At 34.0% G+C, this 27,669-nt stretch overlaps 1 protein-coding gene across 2 annotated transcripts in view; it reads left to right on the top strand.

Annotated features, from left to right (window-relative positions):
* sim (bHLH transcription factor single-minded) overlaps window positions 1-27,669 on the top strand; it is a 249,833-nt gene that overhangs the window by 998 nt on the left and 221,166 nt on the right. The gene's annotated exons all lie outside the window — the stretch shown is intronic.

Raw genomic sequence — 27,669 nt, 5'->3', positions numbered from 1 at the left:
ATGATACACCCAAAAATTTATTAGTGAATCTAACCTTTTATTCTATTCCTAGAAGAAAAAAGAAGCATCCTCTTGGCCTACCTAATTTCCCGGTCTATTTATTCCCTCGTATTGATTTTCTTTAATTCAAACATTTGCCTTTCTTTATAACTAAACGGTGTAAATGTTCCTTTGCTATAGTAATTAAAGTCCCGTTATGTTTATATCTGTGTGGAACACCAGTTTCGCTTATCAGCTCCTCTTAGTTTTGGTGTTACCAACAACGGCCGACTTGAATCACAAATATCTGATACATATTGTATGTTTGAATATTCTTGGTTCGAGTCGAGGTTTTCTCTAGCTTTGTGGTGGACAACATCGTGCTTGCAGGTTTTCTCGGGGTTCTTCCATTTCCTCCTACATTCTCTTTCCATTGATTTCTTTCATAATAATATTAACTTACATTAATTTTCTGTCTTGTTTAACTTATAGGGTATAATAATTATGAGACGTAAAACTGACATATTATGTTTCATTTGCGTTTTGAATATAGACATTCGGCTAATTTAAATATTTTGCGAAATTGTTCTCTCTTTTTTTTTTTTTTTTTTACAATGCTTTTCATCAAATTACTTTTCCGTTTGTTTGTTAGTTTGTTATTATTCTCATCAATGAAAATAGTTAAACTCTTTTACGACCTTCTTCACATACTTCAAAATTTCCAAATACTAAACTTTGTTTCGAAGTGCAACGGCACAGTTTCCTGCTGATTCACAAGATACTATAAAACGCTTTTAGTTAGTGATTTCGTGCTTTTTTTTAAAGTAAGTGATTTGAATTAATTTATGACGAATTGCACTTTGAAATCGGGTCACTGAACAACAAAGAGTGGCCCACACGAAGGTGTACTTTCTTTCGGATTTCACTAAATTTTTCACTTTCTAACATGTTTGTAGAATTCTTAAACAATACTTAACATAGATTTGAATTATCGATGTTTTCTTTAACCCGTACCAGTACTCGCACGGGGTCCAATAGACCCCCAAATTGAATTAGTTATTAGTTTTTTACAATAAAAAGTAGTTTTTTTAAAAAAAATAATTAAGACAATGTAGCATAACTCTAAGACATGTTTTTAAAAGTATTTGCTGCAATTAGAGTTTTTATACTCGTTTTGAAACATTTATTTATGTTTTTTAATCAGGACTTTTGGCTAGCAACACAAAATGTACCTATTTGGGGGTCTATGAACACCCCGCGCGAGTACCTAAAGTTAGAATGTAAATGCAGTTTTTTTTCTTCAAATATTATTATAATAATTATTTTCTAAAAACTACTAATGATGCGACTTCTAGGTAATTCTATATATTTAAAGTCAATTTTTGGCTGCAATCAAAGCTCCGTAGATGCTAGACAGACGCCATGTAAATTGTCTCTGCTACGTAGCGGCTATTTGCTTGTAGGGTTTTGTGTAAAAACACAATAGCTGTTATTCTGTTCTATAGGGCTTGACGCATGTTTTCTACGAACCAATAAACTAGACGGAAAACCATTTGAGCATTAGGCATGAAGGTAAATTATATGATTAAGGGATGATAGTTGAAAGCGATTTTGACAGTGATTACCTGACCAAGGGGTTTTGAATGTTCGCAAAAGCTGCGGGGAATCCTGTTAAAAAAAAATCAGTCCGTATAGTCGGGATAGTAGGTCACCGTATTCAAACCCGAAATCACCCGATTGCAATTCTAAAACAATAACCACTTGCTAACGTCCATTCGGTAAAATTTTCGTATTAATTAACTCAGTAGTGGAGCATTCTCCTGCCTGGTCGTGGTCATGTTAGTTTGTGGTGGAGAACAAGGTCTTCCGTGTTGTTTTTGTCTATGTTCGACTTCCTACTTCTACTAATTACCATCTGAAACTGTCTCTTGGCTGGCAGCACCCCCGAGACGTGTTCAAGGCGAGATTTTTCACGTTTTCACTCTTATCACGCCATCAAACCAAAATTTTGCGAACTTCCTTCATTTGGCACGTACGCTCGACGTATTTATCACTTCCTTTATCGTTTACTTCCATTTATCGCCTGTTCCTTTTAGATTACAAATCATTAGCCACAAGGCGTTAGACTAAAGTAGCCTGTTTGTCTCATGTGATGTCCATGGTGAAGGGATTTAAGAGTCTTCATCCCGGCGAAATTAAAATACCGCTAATTTTACAGTAATTATGTGATGTCTTCAAATAGATAAAAGATAATCGAAATGTGAAACAAGAGCGCCCTAGACAATATTATATTACATGAGAAACCGTTATCACGACTCACTTATCTACTTTCGATTTCAAGCCATTTTGAAAAATCGGCATTTATTTTCGCGTTTCTAAACAGCTGAAAACGGAAAGCCACTAGGTGACTTGTGATAACGGTACCTCACGCAAAATGATATTGTCTAGGGCGCTCTTGTTCCATATTTCAATTATCTTTTATCTATTTGAAGATATCACATAATTACTGTTAAATTAGCGGTATTTAAATTTCGCCGGGATGAAGACTCTTAAATGGTGGTAGCCCATAAGACGAGAAATATCTAAGGTTTTCTCGTTTTGTCTTATAAAATCTTGTAGAAATCTCGTCTCAATTATCGAAAAATATCTTTCTTGTCCGGTTTCCATTCTCGAAAAGCTTTTCGAATTCTTTCTGGTGTAGTTTTGTAAAAGCTTATACAAAATTTATGCCCTAATATCTTTTTCTTAACCTTATCTAGAAGTTATCTAAATCCATCTATATCACGGGAGGTCCACGAAGGGTGTTATATAACAACATTTAAACCATATTTACAATTTTAGTATATTTGTATAGATCTTATGACTTGTGTATCTCTAAACGTTTATAAATCTTTGTCCTTATGTTCGTTTATAATTTACTTACACTTACTTTATCCATTTGTAGTTTTTAAACTTTGAATTACTTAACACTAAAATAGTGTTTGAGATTGGCACGAGCAGGGGCGTCATTTCAGACTTCGCTTGGGGGGGGGGGGCAAGAGTACCATCGACATAAGACTTTTACGTTTTGTACTAGTATATTAGTAGACAATAGATTAGAGTATATGTATTCCTTAAACTCTTGGGGAGGGCAATTGCCCCCTCCTGCCCTCCCTAAATGACGCTCCTGGCCACGAGACTCGTGAAATTTGTCTGGAAAATGAGACGCAACGTCTTATCTCAAATTTAAAAATTAATTTACTTAAAAAAAAAACTTCAAACCTTTTGTTTAATTTTTTTAGGAGCTATGTATGCTACAAGTATGATAAACATGCTAAGATTTAATAACATATCTTGTTAGATCATACTTAACTGTAGCTATGATATTTCTTCTGATCATAGCTTTGAGAGAGAAGCCTTCGGACCTAAAATCATTTGCGATTATATTACTTTTATTTTGGGCACGTTCTTTAGAATGTAATATCAAAAGAACGTTTCACATCTATGTCCTTCCTTCGGCCAACTAACAAACTTACTAACTCTATAAGACTTACGGAACCCGGAGATTCAATGCTCTCTGTTCACAAAAGCTCTCGATTGACTTCTATCCTTAGCCAACTGGATCCACTGGATCCAGTTCCTACTTTGTATTCCTACTTCGGCCAACTGTGTTAAAATCTGCATTCTTGAAATTTCAAGGTTTATTTACGTATAATAGTGTTCCAGTGTATCCCCACAAATATTAAAATTTTTGTCGTCTACACGGACCTTTTTTTTTTCTTTCTTGAAGAAAGTCTGCTTAGAAAATACTAAAATCGGAAACAATAATATAGCTATTTACGAAATTGAGGTGTTGTTTAAGAAATACGTTTGTAAATAATATTTTTTGACATTATTGGTAAGATATTTTTTGCTTAAAGTATTAATTATTCTTATACTAGCGTCAGTTCCCGCTTCGCTGGGTTCAAATAAGAAAAAAATAGTAATATATTCCGTTAGCAATCACTTTTTACCATTACTAAAGCGCTTTCTGATATCGGTCATTTTCGATCATTTTTACTATATATATATCTCCTCCTCCCCCAAGTTGCGGGGCTGAATTTAGATTTAAACATCGGAAGTGTCATTGTTCATCTCAGCGATCCCGAAAACTATGGATTCAACATTACTGTCGGTCATTTTCGATCATTTTTGTATATCTCAATCCTCCTCCTCCCTGAAGTTGCACCGTCGAAGTGAAATGATAAATATCATCCCAGGCTCGAACCTCATCTATACGGCAAATTTGAACGAAATCGGTCTGGTAGTTCAAGAGTTATTAAGTCACAAACACAGTCATTTCTATTTTTATTTATATTGCATAGAAAAATATAGGTTCGATTTAAATTTGTTTAGAACCCTATTTATTTTCAATGGGGATACCAGTACATGGTTCACGACTTCGCGACACACTAGGTACCACATATCGAATTCAAGCCCTAAGGCTTCAGGGGGAATATAGATATACATGCAGTTAAAATGTATAACACCCCTGTACAACAGAAATCATTTTTAGATTCTAAAATTTCATGATACACCTGACGAGTCTGCGAGATATAGCGTAATTATTGGGAACCGCTGGGCTTTAGGATAATACAATTGGGTCGTAATCAGTTCATAGGGCACCTAATAACATAATTTTATTTGTTCTTCTTTTTCTACATGAATAAACAGTAAATAACTTATTTTTGGCACCGACAGCTTAAGAGCCAATTAACAATGTAATCATGAACAAAGAGAATATCAACGGAAACAACAATAAGAAAATATATGGAAATCAGCCAGGGTCCGTATTTGAAGGTATCGTTCCGTCATTTGCCTGGTGAAACTGAAGGGAAAAAATGAAAATATCTTATTTTGGATGACCAGCGACGGGGTTACAACCCTGTATATTCGATTGTTAAGTATGACTGATCACTAACAACTTTTTATATTTATTTACGTCATTAAAAAATGATATATTTAAATTGAAGACTAACATTTAAACCATGTTGCTAATCAACAATGAAAATTAACTTATCATTTTTGAACAAACTATCTCTTTGATTTCCCTTCCATGAGTAATAGTAGTTCTAATTAAATGCAGGTTTTCTGAAATGGTAGTCACACAGGGTGGTCATCCGACACGAATAATCTACAACTACTCGGCGTGAATAGATTTTTGTATTACAGAGATTATACCGTTTTAGTAAAAGTACTAATATCTAATCTCTGTTGTAAGATATTTCAAATCAGTCTAAAAATCTTCAATTTTCTGCCTATTATTATTATTATTATTATTATTATTATTATTATTATTATTATTATTATTATTATTATTATTATTATTATTATTATTATTATTATTATTATTACGTTTGTGCAAAATGTTTACATCTGGTTGTTAATCTGTAGTGAAAAACACATCATTTTCACAATAAAATGGTTTTATTTTGCAGTATATTTCTTTCCATTCATTCGCTAGAACTTTATCGGATGCTGAGTCGCCGTTTGTGAAAGATGTTCCAGCGAGAGATGATTTGGTACTTTTTTTTTTTTAATTTTAACCATATCGAAAATATTTTGAAATTAAGTTAAATTTTAAGTTTTAATGCCACACGTGTATGTCCTGTACTCTAAAGGAAACGTATAATTAATGAAAGTGCATGGGAAATGGAAGGAAACAAAAGTTCGAGAGAACACACGCTTACGATATTACCTACTACAATTAAGAGGTCCCATCATGGCGAAATTAAAATACCGCTAATTTTTACAGTAATTATGTGATATCTTCAAATAGATAAAAGATAATCGGAAAATGGAACAAGAGCTCCCTTCATAATATTATTTTACATAAGATACCGCTATCACGACTCACTTATCTGCTTTTGATTTCCAGTCATTGAGAAAATCGGCATTTATTTTCGCGTTTCTAAACGGCTACAAACGGAAAGCTACTAGGTGACTCGTGATAACGGTACCTCATGCAAAATAATATTGTCTATCGCGTTCTTGTTCCGCATTTTGATTATCTTTTATCTATTTGAAGATAACACATAATTACTGTAAAATTAACGGTATTTTAATTTCGCAGTGACTAGGCCTCTTAATGAGTTCTAGAATAGCGTTAACGTAAAATAAGTAAAAAAAAAAAAAAAAAGATATTCCAAAGATGTAATCGATAGATCCCATGCAGCTGAACAAAATGGCATGCATAAGTGTACAATTCTGATGCGTAAGGTTTCGAAAATATCTACCAAATTTTTTTTTTTTTTTTATAGCGCTCACAATTTTATTCGTGGCCAACATTAACAAATTTAATACCATGCCACCTATTAGATGAAATTGATACAAAAATAGACTATACTCCTTAGGAAACCTACCTTTATGAGAAACAATACGACACTACGCTCAATGAGCTATACTATAATAATTCAAGATTATTATTAGGTCTTGAAGGTCTTAAAGTTTAATTTTAAATATCTTTGAATTTATGTTCTCAGAGTTGTATTTAAGACTGTGTTGTCCAAGAGACGAGACTGTGTTGTATTTAAGACTGTGTTGTAGAGACCTGCACGGGCCTGGCTTGGGCGGGCCGACTCTGTTATTTCTTTGGGCCGGGCAGGGCTTGAGCTGGCCGACACTGATTTCTCTTCAGGTCGGGCCGGGCTGAGGCCGATTAATTGCAATTCTTTATTAATTAATTGACTTTCGTTAAACGATAATTAGAATAAAAGCAAACATTGAAGAAATGTGCTCGTTACAAAATGTTACAAAATGAAACTTTTAAAATTTATCGGGCCCGAGCCGGGCTTGGGCCAAGAATTTAAAAAAAAACTTATCGGGCCGGGCCGGGCCGGGCTTGGTACATTCGGGCTGGATTGGGCTCGGGCCGAAAAATTCGGCCCGCGCAGGTCTCTACTGTGTTGTCCATTTCTAGTCTCACTTTGAAAAGTTTATAGTTTTTTTTTTTTTTTTTTTTTTTTTTAATCCGAGACGAGGCGAGAAATTTCAAAATTCCCGGGGGTTACAATAATTTGCCCAGGTCTTAGATCTCAAACACTGTCTTATTTGACATGATTCATACATAAGTATAAAAACTATAAATTGGTAAAGAGAGTCTACAAAGATCATGAAGATCATTTATCAACAATGTAAAGATACACAATTAAATACCTTATACACTCCAATAATAAATAATGTTTAAATGTTGTTATATGTTACAGTCTTCGTAAATCTCTCGTCAAATAGAAACATTGTGATAACTTCTAAAGGAAATTTAAAAAAAGAAATAAGGACATACACTTTTTTTTACATAAATTGATAAAACAATGAGAAAAGATCGAGTAAAAACAATTCTTCGAGAGTCAAGACGAACTGAGTGTTCTACAAAATTTACGAGACGAGACCAGACGGGACATTCTTATTTTGTCTCGTCTCGTCTCGTGCTCAATACTACGTTAAGATAATTTTAAAATATTTTAATTAAATTAAAAACCGGAGTTACATACTATCACGATAATACGTAGAAACTAATAATTTTCTAAATGTTTTCTTACTGGCTGAATTCCTGAGGAATGTAAAAGGTGTTTCAAACAGCTATATCACAAGTAGAGATGGCCAAAATTTTCCGGAATCGGAAATTTCACTTTCCTGAATTTTCTAAATTCCGGATTTTTCCGAAGTTCAACATTTTCCGAATTCCGGATTGTTTTCGAAATTCCGAATTTTTTGAATTCCGGGATTTTTTCGATATCCGGGAAGTAAAAATTCCGGAATTGGTCATCCCTATTTATAAGCATTAAATGGCGGAATTTTCAACATTATTATACTATTTTTAGGATTAGGCCTACACTAGTAGGCCCTATATGATAGTGATGATAATTTGTGCGTGTGTCCGTTATTACTCCACACGATCGATATCTCCTGAATGAAAATGAATTTTTGAATTCTGTTTGTTTGTAGTAGATAGCCAGTAGATAGTGATTATGTCGATTGGGTTTGTTAATTAAGTGTTACCGGTAACGGTGACTTTAACTATACCCCATTATTCATAAATTTCGTTGCGCTTGATTCTCTTTACTCTCTTTAGTAGAATTAATATGTCATTCAGTCATTTATAAATAATAATAATCATCTGGAGTTGCAGTGAAAGAAAATGTATTTTGTAAGTGAAAAAGAAAAACGATGTAATTTTTACCTTTAAACGCCGAAGGAACCAACTGCTGCGTCAAGATTTTAAACCTTAATACCTCAGCTCCTAATTAAACTGCGAAGATAACTTTGGTATCAATGTGTTCCTGAAGGATGAAGCTTGCCGGCGATTTTATGTATGAAGGGGATACTATGGCGAAGAGGGGTAGGATAAATTTCGTGATTATTTTGCATCAGGTTTTTTGGTGGGGCATTTCCCCTTTGGGAGTACAGTCATAGAAATGGGTATGTGAATGAATGAAGTAGTTTACTGTACGCTAATACCATGAAAAAATACTTGTTGCTTATATGGGGGCAGTAGGGGGAGGGGCAAAGTTGGCCCAATGTTTTGAGTTTCAGTTATTTTTTATTATTATTATTATTATTATTATTATTATTATTATTATTATTATTATTATTATTATTATTATTATTATTATTATTATTATTATTATTATGTAAATTACATTTGTTTTCTGGACGGTTCCATATAAGATATCTTTTCACTGAATTGGTCTAGAAGCCTGTTAGCTCTTTGGAATCTGTGCTCCATTTCCAACGATGTATGAATCATGACTGTGATGATTGGGGATGGGGTCAGCAGGGTGTGCAACAGCCAACACGAAGATGTGCAACAGCCAGTGGCGTATTTACGATTTTGTTTCGGGGAGGGCTTTGCTAACTTTCGGGGGGAGGGGGCTTTGCCTGAAAATGTGAAAATTCTGCAAGATATTTCATATACTTTACTATAGTAAAAAAGATTTCGGGGGGGGAGGCTTAAGCCCGGAATCACCCCCCTAAATACGCCACTGGCAACAGCCGTTAGAAAATGATAGAGACGGCGTTTTTATACGAAATTTGTTCTGAATTTTCATCTCACTTTGTATCGCAGCAATGGCTACAGTCTTTTTTTTAAAAAAAAAAACATTATTGTCACAAGTATATTGCCTACCTACACATTAGCTTCATTTTGTTAGTGTAGTGTAACTGTAAGGGTTGGCACAGCCTCCAAATTCTATTTTTTAAAAATATTTTTAAAAGGATTTTTGTTTCTTTTTCTCCAGTAGGGTGGGAATTTGAATATTTTTTCTCAATAGATATACGATATATCGCTCGTATGGAGCGATTATCTCAACCGAGTACGCTAATGGATTGAATCCATTAACATCTTAATGGGTAATTGTCACTTTAACGGTAGTTATCCACATCTCATTTTCTGCCATTGAAACAAAGGCAGTAGGAGGTATACATCTCTCGTCGTTCGATTGTAGCAAACATCCTTCATGGTTGACATATAGCAGACGAAATTGAAATTCTTGCGCGTGATCCCTTTTAGTGTCTACCAGTGTGTATTTGTCATTATAAGCTGGTACTGTTGTAGAAGTATACAGAGAGTAATATCGAATATCTATATATGATATAACATATCTAAATTGTGCAATATTATTAGATGTCCAAAGATGAGACATATGCGAGGTGTGATCAAAAAATACGGTGAATAGTTTTATTAGAAACCAAGTAACAAGCTTACATGGAATTTGATTTAATCTCCTTCAGGTGAATAATTTTATTAGAAACAAAGTAATAAGCTTACATGGAATTTGATTTAATCTCCTTCAGGTGAATAATTTTATTAGAAACAAAGTAATAAGCTTACATGGAATTTGATTTAATCTCCTTCAGGTGAATAATTTTATTAGAAACAAAGTAATAAGCTTACATGGAATTTGATTTAATCTCCTTCAGGTGAATAATTTTATTAGAAACAAAGTAATAAGCTTACATGGAATTTGATTTAATCTCCTTCAGGTGAATAATTTTATTAGAAACAAAGTAATAAGCTTACATGGAATTTGATTTAATCTCCTTCAGGTGAATAATTTTATTAGAAACAAAGTAATAAGCTTACATGGAATTTGATTTAATCTCCTTCAGGTGAATAATTTTATTAGAAACAAAGTAATAAGCTTACATGGAATTTGATTTAATCTCCTTCAGGTGAATAATTTTATTAGAAACAAAGTAATAAGCTTACATGGAATTTGATTTAATCTCCTTCAGGTGAATAATTTTATTAGAAACAAAGTAATAAGCTTACATGGAATTTGATTTAATCTCCTTCAGGTGAATAATTTTATTAGAAACAAAGTAATAAGCTTACATGGAATTTGATTTAATCTCCTTCAAAATACTGTCCTTGGCTAGCTTTGAACTTATTACAACGTTGAATCCATGACTGGGTGCATTTCTGGAAGGATTCTTTTGGAAGGGCGTTCAGCTGTTCTGTCGTGGCTCTCTCAATGTCAGGTATGATGTCAAAACGCTTTCCTTTAAGAGTCTTAATCCCGGCGAAATTAAAATACCGCTAATTTTACAGTAATTATGTGATATCTTCAAATAGATAAAAGATAATCGAAATGTGGAACAAGAGCGCCCTAGACAATATTATTTTACATGAGAAACCGTTATCACGACTCACTTATCTGCTTTTGATTTCGAGCCATTATGAAAATCGGCATTTATTTTCGCGTTTCTAAACAGCTGAAAACGGAAAGCCAGTACGTGACTTGTGATAACGGTACCTCACGCAAAATAATATTGTCTAGGGCGCTCTTGTTCCATATTTCGATTATCTATTTGAAGATATCACATAATTACTGTAAAATTAGCGGTATTTTAATTTCGCCGGGATGAAGAGCAAGATTTTAATTTTTTTTTGAAGAGCCAGAAGTCGCATGGTGCTATATCTGGAGAGCACAGTGAATGTGGACAGCCAAGAATATTTTTCGTCCAAAAAGTCGTGAATCAAAATCAACGTGTGGCACGGCGCGTTTTCGTGGTGAAGAAGAAAGCCATTTGCTCATTTAATCGGCGGTTAAAATTCTTTCCACGGACTCATACGAGGTGTTTAGTTCTTCGGAAGGCTCTCGAATAGTCATTCACCTGTTTGAACAAATCATTTGTGCCAATTTTTACACGTTTTCATCTGGTTTTGACGTCGAAGGACATTTCACTCGTTGCTCCTTTGTTTTACCGACTCCTTGTCGCTCTCTAATCGCTCATACCACTTGTAAACAGTCTTCAATGCCACCGCTTCAACGTCATACACTGAATTTGACATTTCGTGAGCTTGTTTGACATTTTTCTTTGTAGCTTAGAATAAAACTAAATGTTGGCGCGCGACAGACACTCTTAACACGTCCTCACTTTAATGCCTCTGTAAGCCAACTAACATGTCACAACTCGACTGACTGTACCAAAAGTTTAGGCTATCGGGCTTGGTAAGTTCATTTGGAAACAACATCGATAGATGGCACTGTGCAGCTACATTCACCTTACTTTTTGATCATATCTTATATACGAATCAATAGGTCTCAAAATTCTATTGAGCTTAACAAAATATTATAATTGAGTGTATATCCTCTTTCGTCATCTCATCATTATCAGCCATTGCATCATTGTCTGCCTTAGTCTCGGTGCATTATTTTGGGTTGGGACGTTAAACTTTTTTAAAAAAAGTTATCTGAAAACTAAACTTTGAGAAAATATATTTCCAACCACTATTTCTTTTATGTTATGCATATTCTGTGTACTATTATCATTATTATTCTATTGCGATTATTATTATTATTATTATTAAATAATAATAATAATAATAATAATAATAATAATAATAATAATAATAACAAACGTCAGTAGTAGCCGAAGCCGTCAAACCAATATACGCTACTGCGTAGCAATTTCCCGTACCTTTAGATCTACATCTGAGAAACCATCTATAAACGCATATAAATAAAACATTTAGGCCTACCATCAAAATGTATCAAAGAGACATTTTAAACACTGACATGTGTCATATGACACATTTTATCATAGGCATAAAACGACACAATTATGCCCTTTTTGGTTTTGACTATGATGGTGAAATCGCTTCCTTATTAAGTCAGTATGAAACGTACGTAAAATATTTAAAAAAAAAAAGTATTCCAAATGAATAGTTTATTATTATTGCAGGGTTTCTCAACCTGGGGGCTGCGATTCCTAGAAGGTTGGTAAGAAGAATTCATGAGGGTTACGAACGGATGTGGAAAAGATAAAAAGGATCTAGTAGCAATATTTAAAACATATATATATATATATATATATATATATATATATATATATATATATATATATATATATGTTCAATTTTGTTATTGATAAACATAGTTTTACGTCCATACTTGCCAAATACAGCAAAACATATAAAACAGAGAAATGAAATTGGTTATTACCTGGATATTGAAATACAAAAGAAACAAAAATAAATAAATAAATAAATAAATAAAAATGGATCAAAAGATTGCGATTTTAGCCAATAATTAGTTTTTGGATCAGGGGCACAAAATTTTTGAATAGCCCCTAAATCTAGTTTTCGTTTTTTTCGTTTTTTTTTTTAATAACAGAATAAGCACATCCTACTGAGTTAAGTGATAGTTTGAGTTTGGCTACACTGTATGTAGTTCTCCAGATATAAGGCCTACAAGAAAATTTTTTGCCTAAAATATATTGGATCTTTTGATCCAATAAAAATAAATAACAATAACAAAAATATTAAAGCACAATTAAAAATGAAGACTATGCACATATGTCAACTACTGTAAAAGATAAGCACCAATAATTAAAAAGCTTATTACAACTCCGGAAATTACGTATGAGGGGGACGAGGTCCCTGGCAAGAGAATGTAAAAAAAGGTGGCCGTTGTATGAAATAGATTGACAAAGCCTGTATTATTGCATAAAGTAGGCTATGTAAAATGCAGTAACTGTAATGTGAGACATTTCAGTTGGATATTTAAATATATTCCCGTCTTCATAGCTTTAGTTATAGTCAATTTTACATAATGAAAGCGTTAGGAGTAAGTATTTTTTTTTTCTTTCCTAAGCATGTGTTGTAGTATATCTAACCTTTTCGAAACTTGTACAATAACTGGAAAATAACATTAGTGTTGTAATTTTATGGTACATATGTAGTATGTAATATTTCTAGAACAATTACTTTTACGTCGCGCTAGTTCTTTGTTTTCGAAAAAAATAAATAAAACAAATCCATTAAAATATCATGAAAGAATTGTTAACCATATATTTTTTAAAACAAGCAATATTTTGTACGAATTCACTTTTTTTTTTTAATCAAAAGGCTGTCTCAGTTGTTTCATGAGATTTTCCTTATTTTTTGAAATAAATAAGTATATAACCGAAAGAAAATGCTGAATAACGTAATTTAAAATCCAGTAATTTGTAATTTGATTTATTTATAGCGATATATGCTGCATTACAATTTCTGTGATAATCGGATTAATTTTAAAAATTTTATATTTGTTTTTTTTTAAATCAATTAAAACTTTTACGTACTCGCGCCATCTTGGCTTGTGTTAATCTATTGATTTCCAAGGGGGGAAACTTTCCTAGTCCTTCTTTACTAATTTATATAAATGTTTTCTTCAATAGATAAATTATATGATATACAGGGTGTTACATAAATGTGTTATAATGTTTTGGGAACAGATTCATCTTATCAATATAAGAAAAAAAATCATATGGGCCTGTGCTCGAAAATGGATAGCTTTGGAGTTATATGGTGCCGAAAACATGAAAGAAGTGAACTTTAAAATTTTCCTAGTTCTACTATTATGGGACCGATCGTAGTTGGGTCAAGACGTCACAGAGAAACTGGAATGTGAACTATCCAAATATCCATGCTTAAGAGTCTTCATCCCGGCGAAATTAAAATACCGTTTATTTTACAGTAATTATGTGATATCTTCAAATAGATAAAAGATAATCGAAATGTGGAACAAGAGCGCCCTAGACAATATTATTTTACATGAGAAACCGTTATCACGACTCACTTATCTGCTTTCGATTTCGAGCCATTTTGAAAATCGGCATTTATTTTCGCGTTTCTAAACAGCTGAAAACGGAAGGCCACAAGGTGACTTGTGATAACGGTACCTCACGCAAAATAATATTGTCTAGGGCGCTCTTGTTCCACTTTTCAATTATCTTTTATCTATTTGAAGATATCACATAATTACTGTAAAATTAGCGGTATTTTAATTTCGCCGGGATGAAGACTCTTAAGGATGTTCCAGTACTTGCACACCAATTTTTAGAGGTAGGTGGAGAGTGCCAAGTATTCGCAAACGGCTTCTCTAAAAATGATCGTGCAAGCACTGGAGATTCTGAAAGATGGATATTTGGATGGTTCAGATAGGGGTATACTAGTTCCTCGGTAATGTCTTGACCTGACTACGATCGGTCCTATAATAATAGAACTATGAACCTTTAAAGTTCATTTTCTCACCTTTTCGGCATCCCTTAACTACAAAATTACGCACTTCCGACCACAGGTCCATATAAACTTTTTTCTCATTTTGATGTACCTATTACCAAAATACAAATTTTTTATAACACCCTGTATAAATGTTTTCTTTGATAGGTAAATTCTATGATATATTATTTTGACAAATTATGAATTAAATTTAATTAAACTAACATAGCCTACAATACATGTTATTTTTCACAAAGCAAGCGAGACTTAAATAAATTTAAAGAAAAATTAAGTAGTATTATACCATTAAAATTGCCGTTAATATTCAAAGTATAAAAGAATTGAGTTGATTTTGAATTTAACGTCCCATTCAGCAGCGAGGCTCTATGAGACGTGGACTTACTGACTAACGCGAAATCCGAACCACATGAGCTCCCGCCAGGAATCGAACCCGGGTCTTCCGCGCCTCAAAGTATAAAAAAAGGTGAGATCACAGTCTTAACCCAGACTATGATAGGTATCTATATCATGAGCTTGCAACTTTTCATGGATCCTGCAGAAGTTTCCATCTTAACCCCTTACCGCATGCCGTGCCATATATGGCACATCCCCTTTTTTCACTTTAGGTTTTGTGTGATTTATCAAAGGCGCCAAATGACTGTTTCGTTTTCTGTGTGAGATATTGACGTGTATGAATAAGAGATTTTGGTATCATCTGGCGTTGTTCTTTGTGAGTTGTATTAGGCGGTTAAACGTTGGCATGTGATTTTTGTGAAGCAGTGGATTTTTGTCAGTCAAAATAATTTTTTGGGTAAACATTGTGCGCACTTTTCTCAAAGAACTGAGAGTATAGTATGGATATAGTAGCCCTATAGTATAGTATAAATATTACTGCATGAAGTGATATATGTGGCAAGATCCATTCCCTGCACACTTCTAGGAAAGTTTACCTTACTGCATAGTGTGTCATATATGGCACGTATTTATTTCTCGTCAGAATTAGGTGAAAAATCTAAAATTCAAGTTTTAATTCATTTTTCAAGTTCCCATATGAGGATTTTCAATACTGATTTCTTTTTTCGCTAAAAGAAAAAAAAATCATGCAGAAAGGGGTTAACTTTGTCCTGATGGATACCGGTATTATGGCTAGGTTGAACATTGACATTTGGGACCTCAAGTATTGTTTTACACATTACATAACATAAAAACTAAAACTGAAACTATTTGTAATATTTAAAAAAAAAATCCAATCAAGAATAAAAGGCAGCGCCTACTAAAACTTTCAAAAATATATAAATAAAACTTCAATTGCTCCCCGACCCCAGGCCAGATCAAGCACTGATCATTGAATTAAATTCTTTTTTTTTTTTTTTTTTTTTTTTTGGTCCCCGTAATTTTATTTTTTGTCATCTATTATGCGAATCAATACAATATTACTATGAAACATACAGAAAAAAGTATTTGATATAGGTCTGCTATTTCTTGTAGGTTACTTTAGAGGTAGTGCGTAATCATTCTTACGAATGAATGCGTATCATTGGTAGAATATTAACGAAACATTGCCCAATGGTTTCTGCTTCGTGTCCTTTAATCCACTCGGAAATGAGATTGAATTTAAACTAAATTTAAAGTTATACATAAAACCCCTCGAAAACAATCGTAAATCATTACACTTTTAAGAGTCTTTATCCCGGCGAAATTAAAATACCGCTAATTTTACAGTAATTATGTGATATCTTCAAATAGATAAAAGATAATCGAAATGTGGAACAAGAGCGCCCTAAACAATATTATTTTACATGAGATACTGTTATCACGACTCACTTATCTGCTTTCGATTTCGAGCTATTTTGAAAATCGCCATTTATTTTCACGTTTCTAAACAGCTGAAAACGGAAAGCCACTAGGTGACTTGTGATAACGGTACCTCACGCAAAATAATATTGTCTAGGACGCTCTTGTTCCATATTTCAATTATCTTTTATCTATTTGAAGATATCACACAATTACTGTAAAATTAGCGGTATTTTAATTTCGCCGGGATGAAGACTCTTAAGAAGTCCACTTTTTAAGAGTCTCTAACGCTCAGTCGAAACAGGTTTCTTACAACACTCAGTGGGGTGATATCTCAAAAAGCTGGTCAAAATATGAAAACGTTGTTTAATTTGCAAGACATTATGAATGTATAGGTATTCGAGGTCGCTGATAACAATTATTAGGTCTCAAAAATCAAAAAATTCAAAATGATGAATCCAATATGGCGGGCAACCTTTTTTAAAATTCTCAAAATAGACTGAAAACTAGTTTATCACATGTTTGACGTCAGTCCTAACGATTATAAAGTCAGAATTTCAACATTCAAAATGGTATTGAAATAAACTGCAATATAATAAAATAACATATTACTATTGCTATAGTTTGATTGCTAATAATTGTTAAAAATTGGTATTCTTGATATCTATTGGGAAACACATGTATAAATTTTGCAAGGTCACCTATGGGCAGCATTTTTTTTTTTTTGTGTGTGTGTGTGTGTGTGTGTGTGTGTGTGTAAAGTCCGTTAGGGTATTGTGTGTGTCGTAAAATCAATATTTCGAAAGAATTATGCGGAATTCTTAACTATTTTTCTGCATTTACCTAATTTTTGTTCCTTATTTTTCTTTATTTTTCGTTAAATTTAATGATAATTTGTGAAAACGTCAATTGTTTTCTCAGCTTAAATTATTTCAATGTCGATTCTGCATATTTTCATCTATTTTATCCATTTTGAAAATAATAATTAAAAAAAGTTGAAATTAACGAAGTTATGATATTTTAAATCAAAGTGTTTTCTTCACGTTCACGTTCACTACATCCTAAGCGGTCAAATGTCACTTTTCAAATGACTGCCTGATCCGCACGTACAGTATAACAAATGGACGGATGTTTTAACGAAATATGATACCTCAAACATTCTCCTATTAGACCTAAAACCTAAAAATTCTCAAATCACTTTTTTTTTTAACTTTTGATCATCTTTTTGGGATTTCACCCTACTGGGCAACGTGTGTAATATTGAGTTTTTTTTAATTGATATAAAATAAGAAAGAACATTTCTTTTGGAAGCAGCTAACGTCTGCTACACCGATACAAGCGCTGGAAGCTCAACCGGGAGTCGCTCAGGACACAACCGTCATATTTTCACAGCCTCCGCTCTCGATGTTTTAACGAAACTTCCATTTTCGCCATTCAAATGAATAAACACACAAAAACAGAATCAAAAAAAAAGAAACGATGTTGAAAGATTAATCAATGACGTAAGCTGTTTGTGTTCCGTTCCGTTCAGTTACTACTCTGTGTACAAAATATTACCTCAATACATTGTGCGTGCATGTTTCTTGTGAATATTTCATAATGGTAATATAATACCAGGCTTCTCTACCATATTTATACGTTATTCAAACTGTGGTCCTCGAGGTTTACCTTGTAGTCTCTTAGATTGAACGTTTTTCTTTCTTAAAAAAAAAAAAATACAGAAAAAGTCGAATTCAAGTGGATTGCGTATTATACTATATTTGACTCTCCAGCAGGTAGTGCTCTAAACTGCCCCGGTTTGAGCGGGATTAACCAGGAATTCTACATCTTGGCCCGGAAGAATGTTTCTGTTCACCGGGACGGTTATAATAACGGAATTCAGTTTTCCACCTCTTAAATCATGAATATACATTACGTTAGTTATTAAAATTAATAAATGAAATAGATAAATACAGTAGGTACAAGTTTTCAACTATCGCTCTGGCAAGTCTTAGGAAAAATACCGATCTACAATTTGAGCTGATGTGATGCTATCTCATCTTTCCAGCAACAATGGTTGTAAGTAAGAAAAACATTTGCTCTTTTGTGCCTTTTCCGTGAATGTTCGTGGAGTTCTTCCTTTGTTACGCTGAAAAACATATTAAAACAAGGCGTTAAAAAAATATTTTTTAGCAGGACCAAAATTTTGGTAATATTTTCTATCCCGTAAGTACGATCCGGAACATTTATTTTAATTTTATTGCATCTAAACATCCATTATATTTTAATCAAAAATTTTATTATATACCTTATATCTGGAGAGCTATCTAGTGTAACCAAACCCAAACTATCAGTTAACTCAGTATGATGTGCTTATTCCGTATAAAATACGAAAACTCGATTTAGAGGCCGTTCAAATATTTTGTGGCCCCTGATCCAAAAACTCCAATATATTTCAATAAAAATTTTTCTTGTACGCCTTATAGCTGGGGAACTACATATAGTGTAGGCAAAACCCAAACTATCACTTAACTCACAAGGGAGCTTTTTCTGGTGTCACACGAAATGTGGACCGAGACTATGATCAATCGATTTGTGTTAGTGAACAAGAAAATCCATAGGCGGGGAAAACTCTCGATCGCAACCGTTCCGTACTTATGGGGGGGAGTAGGAGCACTGACAACAAAACATGTTATCGATAATGAGACAAGGAGCGAGTTTGATGAAAATATGCATAGAAGCACAGTTAAACATATACTACAATGTGACATTACTAGAGACCGGATGTTAGGCAAAATGCCTATTCCTTAATATTAAAGATATGATCAAAAATAACGTTTTAAAGTTTATATGAGGGGTTATAGATACGATTTAAGCCAATTTTATTTTGCCTATTTTGCCTATTTCACCCGTTACTGCCTAAATAATTGTTTTAGTGCCTAATGTTGCCTATTCTATGCATTTTCTTCAAAATAAGCCTTCATTAGGAAGATATATAACTTATACAATATCAATAACACACACACACACACACACACATATATATATATATATATATATATATATATATATATATATATATATATATATATATATATATATATATATATAAGGTGTTTGTAAACACAAAAACGTGGTACGTTAGAATATATATACCGTAAAGTAAAAGGAGACATTAACAAACAGATATGTTTCTATATTCTTTGAACATTATCTGTGCCTTTAATCTATTTTTTAATCGTATTGACTATTTATCTCAGTTATTTCCTGTTACTTTTTGTGCCTATTTTACTGCCTATTTTTTACATTTTAAGTGCCTATTTGCCTGCCTATTTTCCAGGTTTTTAGTGCCTAAACATCCGGTCTCTAGACATTACATTCGACAATACTCTAGCAAGTGAGGGCAGAGATGTAGCACCTAACGGCAGAAGAGCGGGCGGGTAAGCGCAAGTAACAATGATCATATAATTGAGGAAAACGGAGAAACAAGACGTCATTGTAATGGTACTGTAATAATACATGGTCAAGTAATCAATAACAAACTATAGACAGCCTGTAGACGAAACCGTGAAGCAGGAAATGGAAGAAAGAGAGCTATGGAGGGGATTGACCGTAGAGTCCGGACCCCCTCTCCTCGTAACGTCCGAAGTGTATAGACTGTTGTATACCTGTAGGTATTCATTTTCATATGCTTGTCGCACGTAATACTGTCTGTGTATCCCCTCAACATTGCTAGGGTCCTCCCCCCTAAAATTCTGACTTGCTACGTGCCTTGGAAGTATACGTTGAACATGAATAAGAATGATCGAGAAGTATGACTAAAATTATGGAAAGAAAGAAAGAAAAGAAGTGCAACATAATGGACTGTACACGATAGATTGTTGTGGAGAAGTAATGGAAAGATCTTCATCCAGCAGTGGATCGACAATGGTTGCTGCTGCTGCTGCTGCTGATGATGATGACGTAAAAGTAACACAGCAATGTACGCCCCTGTGGAAATGCACTGCAAAGCAGCAAAGAAACAATATACTGCAGATAAATAACACAACTGTGCACATGTACACTCATGTCCAAAAATATCGTCACATATCTATAACTGCCTTCTTGTAAGAACATAATTTGATAATGGTTTTGCAGGGTACTTTTAATACTGATACTATGTGAATGATCTGGAAATGTGTGTATTTGTGGTACATTTCATAGGAAAAGAATTATAAATACGAAAATTGGGATGAGTAATACAAAATGTTGGTAAATGGGCAAAGAAGTTTTTTTTTGTTGTTGTTGTTTTATTGTTCATATTTACTGCCCTTTTGACATGAAATTTGCTACATACAAGTCTTTGCCGATTATACACATACTAACATTATAAGAAATACCGGGCGAATTCATTATCAAATTATATTCCTACAACAACATATTTATAGACATGCGACAATAATTTTGGACATGAGTGTACATATTTCCTAGCTGTGATAACGTCTAATAAGAAAGTATCGCTTAAAGTATCATCTCGAGGCTGACTACGTGTATGCCTTAATTGATTAGTGCTGGCGATTTGATGTTACAGTGGCAGGGACGACGGACGCATTTGAATGCTGACAGTGAGAGAGGGAACAAGGCAGAGAAAGTCCAATACACCACTGTACATTGAAAGATCAGTTCAGGAAGGTGGGGGGCCGTTGCCCCCTTGCCTTTCTACTCCCAACCCATCTACTTGACCATGCCCATGATATATTACTATGCTATTTCACCTCAAATCCGGCTCGTATGTTTCATACCGTATATAGAACTTTCCCCTGTATGTTATATTTCACTCTTACCCGCCCTCATCCTCTGTCGTTACGTTCTACGCCTCTGCCCTCACTTGTCAGAGTATTGTCGAGCATAATGTCACATTGTAGTATATGTTTCACTTTGTTTCAATGAATATTTTCATCGAACTCGCTTCGTATTTCGTCTCATTGTTGTGTTGCCAGTGCTCCTTCCCCCCCCCCCCCAAAGTACGGAACGGTTGCGATCGAGGGTTTTTCTCGCCTACGAATTTTCTTGTTCACTAACACAAATCGATTGACCATAGGTTTGTTCCACATTTCGTGTGACACCAGAACAAGTTCCCTTGTCAGTATGATATGCTTATTCCGTAGAAGATACGAAAACTCGATTTAGGGGCCGTTCAAATATCCTGTGGCCCCTGATCGAAGATCCAATATATTTCAATAAAAAAATTTCTTGTATGCCTTAATAATCGCTCTAGCTATCTACTGCGTGAAAGAATTCAAAAGTTCACTTTTATTCAAGAGTAACGGATGAGCATAAATCACCGTTAAACGTTAAGATGTTAACGGTTGATTCCATTAACGAACTCGGCCAAGGTAATCGCTTTAACTATCTATTGCACAAAGGAATTGAAATTTTCATTTTCACTCAAGAATAACGGATGAACATAGATCACCGTTAACCGTTAATATGTTAACGGATTGAATCCGTTAATCAACTTAACCAAATAATCGCTCTAGCTATTTATTGCAAAAATTCGTTTTCGTTCAAGAGTTATGAAGTGGAATAACGAACGAATGTAGTAAGTTAGAATGGTACACTTGCAAGTAGCACTTGTATGATTCTAACGATAACCAATGAAATGCGTTAAAACACAAGATGATCTTCGCCCATTCAAATACATATTTTCATTTACGAAACGAAAGACAATTCTGAATAAACATATAGAGCACTTTTGTGACTGGCAATAAAGACAGAGAGATGCGTGTATGTGTGTGTGTGTGTGTGAGAGAGAGAGAGAGAGAGAGAGAGGCAAGAGACAGAGACTGAGAGGAAGATAATGAACGCTAAAAATAAAACTGGCCAATGTTGTAACAGAAGCTTTTGCATATACACATACACAAAATGAAATTTTCTCACACAAATTTTATTACGGTCGTTAGTCGAATATTCACTTCCAAGTTGGTCCAGTTTTCATGAATATTTTTATGTTGTAACTTTGATTAGTGGCAAGGGAGAACTTTCCGTAGATTGAGGTTCCTCTCTCTCTCTCTCTCTTCGTCCTATATTGGCAACCGTACAAAAATCTAGTTGAAAAGAATTTTTAGTACTTTTTAGTACAAACACATTTTTTCCCCTCAGATATGTTTTAAGGGGTCTAATCACTGCGAAATTAAAATACCACTAATTTTACAGTAATTATGTGATATCTTCAAATAGATAAAAGATAACCGAAATGTGGGACAAGAGCGCCCTAGACAATATTATTTTGTATGAGATACCATTATTACGAGTCACCTAGTAGCTTCCCCTTTGCAGACATTTATAAACGCGAAAATAAATTCCGATTTTATAAATGACTGGAAATCGAAAGCAGATAAATGAGTTGTGATAACGGTATCTCATGTAAAATAATATTGTCTAGCGAGCTCTCGTTCCATTTTTAGATTATCTTTTAGCTATTTGAAGATATCACATACTTACTGTAAAATTAGCGGTATTTTAATTTCGCCATGATGGAGCCTCTTAATGTGAAAACCATAAATCATAAGGTAGATGGAGATAAATACGCCATGTTACGGGTGTTGGATTTTTTATTGCCTTAATTTTCATAAAACATAAAGAACAAGAAATGTACGTCGCAGAGTAGCCTTTTCCACGTGTAGAAAAAATGTGGCAATGATGCGACTCATTTTTTACCCAAGGTAAAAGAAAAAAGTGTTACAAAGTGGCCTATTTACCAACACGTGCAGTTCATTATGCCAAGTCTAAGGTACTACTAGAAACCTGTAATAAATTTTGCAAGTGCTTACATTGTCTGTATTATACGAACTCAACTATTACTAGGGGGCGCGGTGGCTCAGTGGTAGAGCGTTCACCTCCGGTGCTTGGGGTCCCTGGTTCGATCCCAGCTCGCGCCGTGTGGACTTTGTGGTGGACAAACACCGTGCTCGTGGGTTTTCTCGGGGTTCTTCCGTTTCCTCCCACTTTCTTCATTCCACCATTTCACTCATCTCTCATTACCACCGTCTCCTTTAGCCTAACCGGCATAAACGTGGGACGTTAAACTTAAAGATTTCATTTTCAAATATTACTACACAACAAGGCTGAAGCAAAAAATAGAATAACCAGAGTGTAAGATGAAGATAAACAGATAAAATGTAAAAACGATCATCTCCAAAGTTGAAACGAAGTTCCAAACTGCATAGTTTCAGTCCATAAGAAGATAAACCAACAGTGTCACTGTACTTTGACTTAAAAATACTACACCGATATTACATGGAACGTGTGGGATAAAAGTGGACTCTGAACCGTGAACGGAGCTTGGACTTGGTACAGTTTGAGAATGCACAGACCATCATCCAAGACCAACTCTCACAGTAAAGACAACTTCTCAGCACACTATCTCGCATAAAAAGGAGCTGGATTACTCACGATCACACAAAAATAATAAATTCTACAAACGTTATTAGCAGTTAATAGGGAGGGAGAATTATCCACAAATCAGACTTATACTAATCGCTAGCAGTGTTGCCAGATCTCAATATTAGAAAGTAGAGCGAGGTTATGCTCCAAAAGTAGCGGATTTGAACTATTTGTAGCCCAAACTTAAAAATTAATTTTTTGGAGCTATACATTTTTACTAATCATATATCCTTACCGATTTAATGGAAACATCTGAAGTTGTTAATACGTCAAATGTCGGGGTTGGCAACATTTAGGTGTCAACCGCAATTTCGGACTGTTGTCGATGGAGTGTTAGAGCATATTCCATGCTACGTTAGGATCAGTAAAACCGCAGTGCGCAATGAACTAGACAGAATGTGATAGTATAAAATAGACGATGTTTTTGCTTTCATAGAAGACATGTTTGCTTAAGTCAGTTTTGTGGGCATTGAAATGTACGTTACAAAGCTTACAATATAGTCTAATTTTTCACTGTTATTCATCACTTCTTTAATTCATGTACTAAATTCTTTTTTCGGGAAGCCCTGAATTTTGGAAATGTTTATCGTAACTGCAGTTACTCATTATGTTAATATGGACAATACACTAACATAATCAAGCTTGCGATGTTCACGTTTACACAGCTCCGTACAACTATCAGGCTTACACAGCAAAAAATGAGGTGTTGAAACAACACAAAATGACTACCACTTTAGCGGGTTACTTGTGTGTCAATTCAATACCAAGACATCGCCTTCAGAGCATATCAAAAATACCTCGTTACTGACTGTGAGTATTTACATCGTTTTTTTTACTGTTTGGTATGAGTAAAGCTTTGCGAAATACATTTCGCATTTATGGTGACTAATAACATTCTATGTTTTCTGTAATCGGTCACAACAATATTGTTATAAACCTGTGAATCATCTCACAACAGTTAGACAGATAGCAGTGCTTCTGTCTTTTTTCTTTATTTGTTATTCTTGTGTCTTAGCACGTATGAACAGAAGATGGCAGAACTGTTGCTTATGTAACTGTTGTCAGACGATTCACAGGATTACAACAATATTATAGTGATCGATAACAGGAAGCATAGAACATTGTTCGTTACTTGGCACAAGTGCCAAATATATTTCGCAAAGCTTTGCTCATATTAAACGATAAATACCGATGCAAATTCTCTCAGGTAGTACCGAGTTATTTCTGATATGCTCAGAAGACGATGTACTTGGTGCTGAATTAACAGACAAGTAACACGCTAAAGCGGTAGTCGTTTTGTGTTGTTTCAACACCATTTTTTACAGTGTAGGCATTAACTGAAGCAGCAATATGATCAGTGAAACTGAAACAGCAGAAACTCAACAAAAGTCTAGTGTTATCAGATCTGCACATTAAAAAGTACTAAAACAAGAATTGAGCGGGTATCTAGCGTCTTAGTTTTAGTAAAACTATTATTCATTTTTAATAGAATATTCAGAAAACAAAACTTTCATCTATAAAACTAATAATTTGTGATTTCAAACATGAAAATAAGAAAATGGTGTATTCTTAAGAGTTATAGCCTGCAGATAATTAAAAGTAGCCGAGAAAACAGTGTGTCCTTAATTTGAAATTTTGATAGCGAGGACACTTTAAAAGTCACCCAATCACCTAGTTGTAGCCGAATCTGGCAACACTGCATGTCACTGAGTAAAGTACAATTTTCATGTGCAATTTTAGGGAAAATTTAGAAAATCGACTTATTTTGATAACATTAAAACAATATGGTAGACATGAATGACGCCACTTTACTAAATTGATACTGATATTGAAGTATATCTTTATGGAGCTTTTAAATATGACGCTTTATTACGCAAAAATGATGCAAAGTGGCTGGAAACTTCCGAAATGTGGGTGTGGAGAAGAATGGAGAGAATTATCTGGGTCGAGCGGAAAACGAACGAGAAGGTGTTAGAAATAGTGGGATAGAAAAGAACAATTATTTAGATATTATTAAGAAGAGGAAAAGAAACTGATTGGGGGATGCGGTGAGAAGGAACTGTATCATGAAGAACGTGTTAGAAGGTATGGTGGCAGGAAGGAGAGGGAGAGGGCGAAGGAGACTGCAATTAACGGACAACATCAAAACAGAAAAATCGTACGTGAAAACGAAGAGGTTAGCGGAAAACCGTGGACCATGGAGCGTCTCAGTTGCAGCAAATGACTTGCCAATAATGGCAAAATACCTATGATGATAATGATGATGAGAATGACCAGGAACACAGTAATTTGTAGTATGGTTAATTAGATACAGTCACGTAGCCAAGGGGAGGTCCAGGGGGTCCGAAACCCTCCCTTCGAGACCAGAAATGAAAAAAATTAAGGAAGGATGAAACAAAATGAAATGAGAAAAAGAAGGATCAGTATATATATATATATATATATATATATATATATATATATATATATATATATATATATATATATATATATATATATATATATATATATATATATTAAGAGGAGATTTGTATTACTTGCAATACATGCTGGCGAGGTGAGCGAGATATCCTGGAAGAGTCAGGGAATTTGATATTTCTAGAAAAGTTACAGAATTTCTGCTACTAGTCACGGAGATTTCAAGCTTCCGAAAGCATAGTGCAATTGAGTAACAGCGTGGACATCTTTTATCATAATTTTTCGTCATCGCATCCTTGCAGAATCAAACATGTTATTTCAAAAATAATTTTCTACTGCTCCTTTTGACCTGTCATTTAGAACCGACAGTAGTTGACGGAATAATAATAATAATAATAATATAACAGAATTATATATATATATATATATATATATATATATATATATATATATATATATATATATATATATATATATATATATATATATATATATATATATATATATATATGGAAAGGGAGTTTTATTAGCATTTGATTTCCACAGAAAAATGAACGCAGATATTGTAAAATATTTTACAAGACATTATTGAGTATGTACTTTTTAAAATAATGAATATGTACTTTTCATAATGCCCTCCGTTTCTATTCTAGTAAGTTGGCAGCACTGAACGTTACACAATTTTTATCTATTGTGCTTATGGTTGTAGCAGTGTTGTCTGATGGTGGGAAATTTCTTCCCAAAACGGGAAATTCTTACCATTGGCAGGAATGCGGGAAATTCTGTCAACTTTTCTTCCTTATCATGTCATCTGTTTCTCACTCCTTGTCTTCATCTCTTTGCATATTTTTTTTTCTATGGAATAATATATGGGTTGGAAGCGTCTTTGAAGGTCAAAAGAACCAAAACAGCAGGAGAGGTTTATAAACCGATCCAAATGGAACTAAGTGTTAATCGCGCCAATATCCATTTTCTGCGTTAAGAAAGAAAGGAGGGAGAGTTTACGGACTTTTGCTTAGTATATTTGTTATGACCAGTCATTCACGGAATGTTAGGGTGAAGTGAGAGAAAAGAGGAAAGAATATAATCTTTGCAAGCAGCACATACATACAAAAAATATATTTCTCTCTATTCCAAATAAATTACTGATAGAAAATAGAAGGATGACCCCAGTGGTGCCCACCCCCTTATGTCCATGACGCACCCCCCCAATTGTCTATCCATAGGTGTTCTTCCATGAAAAAAAATCTTTTCGATTTATTTTTACATCCCCTCAAACATTTATATATATATTTTTAACCCCCCCAAATATTTCAATGACGCAGTTTGCGTCATAGCCCCCCTTGTGGGCACCCCTGGATGACCCTATGATAGATTTCCCCTCCCACAGGAAAACATGTACTTCTCATTGATTATTTATAATTATTTGATTTTAATTTGAAATTATCAATATAATTATTAATTAATTAATCATTAATGATTAATTAAATAATGAACGATTAATATTCTTTCATGGCGGGAAATTTTGCAAGCAATCGGGAAATTTTAGAGCTTTGGGCGGGAAATCTATT

Source organism: Thermobia domestica, chromosome 1 (assembly GCF_964235325.1).
Source record: "Thermobia domestica chromosome 1, izTheDome1.hap1.1, whole genome shotgun sequence".
NCBI classification, from domain to species: Eukaryota; Metazoa; Arthropoda; class Insecta; order Zygentoma; family Lepismatidae; genus Thermobia; species Thermobia domestica.
Note: the sequence above shows the minus strand (reverse complement) of the source record. Positions and strands in the feature narration are given on the sequence as shown.